The following is a 6,113-nucleotide window of genomic DNA, read 5'->3' as shown; positions in this document are numbered from 1 at the left end:
TTGGGATCCATTTTCTAAAATTTGTTCCTATAAGTGTATAAAGATTGTACAAGTGTTCTACTTCTAGAGCAGAGTGGGTGGTATTATGCCATTGAACTGTCAACATCTGTATAATCGCTCTTTCACTTAAGCGGCATATTTCTATAGTCTCAGATGATGGTATGACAAGACTCCCAATATTCTTTCGTTAAAAAAATAAAGGAGATTTTGTTTACTGCTGGTAGACTACGTACCATAAATTGAGTCTTTAGATTTATTACATCATATTTTTCTTAATGATTTAACAACTAAGCCAGCAATGAATACAATCACATTTTAACAATATTGTCCATTGAGAATGATGTAAGAATGAAGGAATTGCAATCAATGTCTACAGTAGAAGAGTCATATCGCCTCTGGTTCTCAAAACACTGAGAATTATTATTACATTTCGTTAGGTGTTTGGAAAATACCATTGGGTATATAGACATTTTTAGCGGACATCCCTCTATTTGTAATATAATTTAAATACATTATTTACGTATTTTCAAACGTATATAAAATAACATAAATAAACATGTTCCATGTATTCGGTCATAGGAAATAGAAATAAACTATAACGGTCTTACTAATAAAAACTCTATATACAAACGTTTAACTGTCTTATACTTATACAACGAGTAGCTCGTTTATAAGTCGTGTGTAAATTCCTTACTACTAATCACTACATACGTCGTGTATAACAGTATAACTGTTAACACAGCTACGTCATAGTTTCGTCATTACTTCATTACGAAAGGTATTAGAATATCTGAGATTCTCTATTCATCCGGTAGAGCGCTCTAGTGTGCCATGTTAAGAATCGATAGTACAACTGGCTCTGATCGATTACCACACTATATTTTAGTCAAAGAGTACAAGGTACAGCAATAATTTTCTACTTATTCTGTGCTCTTTGGTTTGTTCTTCTGTGGTTACAAGGTAACCATCATCATAAAATGACAGTCGATAAGAACAGCTGTTAGAAGGGCGGCCATTTTTTCGCTATATACAACGCTTAAACAAGGGATTTCGCGTATATAACTACTGAAAAGCAATTCCCATTGTATAGTTACAGCCTGTTTATACATCTATCGCTTATGCATGGTTTATTAGTAAAGTTTTCTGTCTCAACGCTGCATAAGTCTCGTATAAAAACTATACTCGGTTTAGTGTATTACGGTCTTACTAATAAAAACTCTATATACAGACGTTTAACTGTCTTATACTTATACAATGAGTAGCTCGTTTATACGTCGTGTGTAAATTCCTTACTAATAATCACTACATACGTCGTGTATAACAGTATAACTGTTACACAGCTACGTCATAGTTTCGTCATTACTTCGTTACGAAAGGTATTAGAATATCTGAGATTCTCTATTCATCCGGTAGAGCGCTCTAGTATGGCGTGTTAAATATCGATAGTACAACTGGCTCTAATCGATTACCACACTACATTTTGGTCAAAGAGTACAAGCTACAGCAATATTATTCTAATAATTCTATGATCTTTGGTTTGTTCTTCTGTGGTTACAAGATAACCATCATCATAAAATGACAGTCGATAAGAACAGCTGTTAGAGGGGCGGCCATTTTTTCGCTATATACAACGCTAAAACAAGGGGTTTCGTGTATATAACTACTGCAAAACAATTCCCATTGTATAGTTACAGCCTGTTTATACGTCCATAGCTTATTCACGGTTTATTAGTAACGTTTTCTGTCTCAACTCTGCATAAGTCTCGTATAAAAACTATACACGGTTTATTAGTAAGACTGTAAGTCTATTTATGAGCAATATAAGGCGTTTATATTTAAAACAATGCTTAGTTACAATATTCAGATTTACTTTTGTTATTTTATAAACGTTAGAAAATACGTAAATAAGTTTAGTTATATTACAGTGAAGGAGGAAATCCACTAAGAAAACGCCTATATACTCAATGGTATTTTCTAAATTTCGAATGCTTTATAGAAACAATCATTCGTGCTCCCAAAACATGGCGTCGCGCGAACCTGCGCGAGAGGTTTCAAATTTGTACACGACACCAGCGCCAATTGTGCGTCTAGATATATAACTACAACGTCTTTGGATACTACATTCATTGAAATTAATCTATTATTGTTCGTCCTATTTATACATTTATATTGTATGATTCGGTCTACCTTCATAACACATCTCATCAACAATACTCGATAAAGAGTTGAATTAGCTTCCATGCTGCGTTGTATTTATTTTTCATGTTCCTATAGCAGGAATATTAAATAGGAATTCCTTAAAACAGATTTATATACATTCCTATGCCTTTATATAGAATACCAGTACATATACTGTATTCCTTAAGATTTGGTTACTTTATAAACAGTATGTTAGTGCAAGAACTCTTTTTTTCATATTTAATAATTCTGGCATGTGTCAATAAATATGCTTGAGACCTCTGTCTCTCTGAATTACTCTTTTTAAGACTAACTGGAAACATATTCCAAATTTATATTTTTAAAAAGTATTAAAATATCCTCACAATTTAGAGCATAACAATTCCGAAACAATCATCCTACATTAAATTATTAAGATAAAAATAATTCATTCTTTTTTAAAATGACCTGTAGTTATTATTTTGAATTTTATTGTACCGTACCTTAATAAATTGAATTAAGGCACGATAAAATTTCGTCATGTTTCAAACAAAGTAATTCCATCTTTCCAATAGGAGGACAATAAATACTTAAAGCAATTAATGCTAAACTCTAAAAACTTATTGATACAACTTAATTTCATATTCTATAGCACTGGCACAAAAAATTGTCCTATTATTCATACTGATTCAAGATAAATAGTTTCTTAGTGTTTGTCCATTCCACTTTTTTTTATTCTACTTCCCATTTCTCTTTCTCGGATTTTGAGTAGGTACTTCACATGTATTATGTTTTACTTTAATACATATATGACCATGAAGATATTTGGATATGTCTTACAAAATTCTTGCTGAAAACCATTGTGGTAACATTCTGCCGCATCTGTAGTTTGTGCATTTCGAAATTTTCGTGCTTCAGCCCAGAATTCAGGCGGGGGGAGGGGAGGTTGAAGTGTCAATGTAGTTTTCCAGAATATAATAATATTCAAAACATTCTCTAATAGGAGGGGCCTCTGATATTAGCTCTGCAAAAAATCTGATACTTCTGATGCTGGTAAATAAGGAAGAACGAAATATTAAAATTTTTAACCACTTTCGAATTTCAGGTGTTTTGTGTCGCAGTTGCTGGTTTGATATACTGGTTGTTTCCTTTAATTTTCCAGAGCAAAAACTGTCCTAAGTAAAATTTACACTCTGCAATCTTAACACTGGGAACATTTATTTTGGCAGCATTGTGTGATGCTATTTCATAATATAACAAGAGCTTTGAAATGATTAACTGCTAACTATTTACCTGGGTGAAGGTAGCACTGAAGTGGTTCCTGTGATTTCTGAAGTGAAAACCGTTCAATTTATAAGGAATTTTTTGTGGAGATGCAGTTTATTGTATATGCAAGGTGTAAAAATGCCTAAACTAACCAACCCCAGTGCTGTCACGGAGGCCACACGGGGCCATACATCGTATGGAACCTACAATTTTTTTTAATTAATCGTATGGGGAAATGAAAATTTTGTCTGTATGGAGCCATACAGCATATGCCTAAGTTTTGTACGTGGAGATCTGTACATATCTTAGATCATCTCTTGCTGTTCCTACTGTACCGGTATTTTGCTTAATGTTCATAAACAAAAATTATCCACCTCTTCAGCACTGGAATCCAGAATTATATAAAATAATGGTTGAAAAACAAGAAGTGCTGCAAATATACACTCCAAGATTCATCGAGACAAGTGTGCATCTACGGTGGTGCTACATGGTGTATTCTTTAAATCAAACTTGTACAATTAAATTGTAAAGCAAAACAATTTCTTTACTTCTTCTTTAATATTAAAAAAATAATTAAATGACAATTGGAGAGATAGAGAGAGGAGAGTAAAATATGTTTCAAGGGAGAAAACAAGGGGTGGGATGTATGGCCAGGAAAAAAATTACCTTGACTGCACTGACCAAACCTAACCTGTTACAGACTCTTGTATGCAAGGTGATTAACCCGAGTATAAAGGAAACTATCTCAGCGCTAGTTTAACTCTTATAGATGAACTAGTCCACACCTGTTGAGTAACGGTCAGCACGTCTAGCCGCGAAACCAGGTGGCCCGGGTTCGATTCCCGGTCGGGGCAAGTTACTTGGTTGAGGTTTTTTCCGGGGGTTTCCCTCAACCCAAGATGAGCAAATGCTGGGTAACTTTCGGTGCTGGACCCCGGACTCATTTCACCGGCATTATCACCTTCATCTCATTCAGATGCTAAATAACCAAACCTGTTGATAAAGCGTCGTAAAATAATCCACTAAAATAAAAAAAATAGATGAACTATATAAAGAACTTCAAGTGTCAGTATTGTCTCAAAGGTCTCTGTGTAACAAACTATTCATTTAGAAATGTCCATCTGCTATTTAACAGCAGAAGAAGGAAGAAATATTGTTGTAATACGAAGTTACTCAGATTTCCAATTAAGGACAAGGAAAGGCTACAAAAATTATTTTTGATTTCACCATTATAAATTGAACGATTTTCACTTCAGAAATCACCGTAACTACCTCAGGACTAGTTTCAGTAATTTAAGAACCAGTATAAAGGAAATTTGATTAAAGTGAGAAAGAAATTCGTATGGGAGGCGGTCAGGAGGGATTGAGGTTGTCTACTAGTTGTCGTTACAAACAACTATTATAGGCTATTTCATTTGACTAACGATGATTTGTAGAGAGAAAAATACCTACAGTAGGGTAAAGAATCTAAATCAGTAGGCTACGTTTATGAGAAAGGATGTAAAAGTGTCAGGAAAATAACAGAATTACCGTATATTGAAATTAACTCTGCATTGCCAGAGAAACCGCATAGGGTATCGTAAATCTGCTGAAAATTAGAAAATTGTGTAAAAAATGCATTCAGAGCGAATTTTGCAGCCTGATAATATCTCGCCCACGTTATGGACATAATTCAATACCGTAAAGGTATGATCACACGTCGCTACTTTTGCAGCGATGCAGTACAAAAAATTGCGCAACTCTTGTACTGCGACGTGTGAACAACGGTGCAACCCGAAAAGTAGCGGCTGCCGAACCTGCTGCCCGCTTGTTTTCCATGCTGCGCGCAGCTTAAAAGTAGCGACGTGTGAACAGGGTTCTCAGGGTTGAAGACGCAGCATTTTTTGATAACGGTTTTGTTGAAACTTTTGCTGCGGTTGCAACCAGTGTTACCACCCAAATGTGCCAATGATACTTTTATTGTTTGGATATATTTTAATGATAAATGTGATGAAAATAAATTATTTTTAACAGTTATTAAATACACAACACAGTCTAAGCATAATTGCTGACGATATAATTATTTTTTTTTTATTTTCCGTAGCGTAGTTCCAAACAGGAGGGTTGCCAACATTGATTACGTCAATATACTGTTGGTTATCATTTAAGTATATAGGCGTTTTTAAAAGCTTTGTAGTAAAAATAATGTCAATTTCTGAATACTAGATACGACAGAAAAGCAAATAATAGATAAGGAAGCTTTCGCATGAGTTTCTTAATAATGCGAACATAACCACAAAATGTATATTGAGAAGTCAACACGGAGATGAAAACCTGCAGCATGACTGCGGCTGCAAAAGTAGCGCCTTGTGTGTGAACGGACTCGCAACCTCCAGTTGCAACTTTTGCAGCACTCGGGTTGCGCAGCACGAAAAGTAGCGTGCAGCGCGCTACTTTTGGCTTACGTGTAAACACGACATGCAACTTTTGCAGCTGCAGTACAAAAGTTGCGCTGCAAAAGTAGCGATGTGTGACCGTACCTCAGAGTCCTGCAGACTGTCCCTCAGCGCAGCACTGTCAATCCTAATGCTTAAGCAGCCCAGCCCATCCAAGACCAACACTGCTTGGCGTGGACGCTTCCTACCCCATCACGCTGGATTTCGCAGCCCAACTTAGCCCACCGCACTGCTCAGTGCGGTGACGTCATTCCA

This window comes from Periplaneta americana, chromosome 8, assembly GCF_040183065.1.
Source record: "Periplaneta americana isolate PAMFEO1 chromosome 8, P.americana_PAMFEO1_priV1, whole genome shotgun sequence".
In the NCBI taxonomy this organism is placed as follows: domain Eukaryota; kingdom Metazoa; phylum Arthropoda; class Insecta; order Blattodea; family Blattidae; genus Periplaneta; species Periplaneta americana.
Note: the sequence above shows the minus strand (reverse complement) of the source record.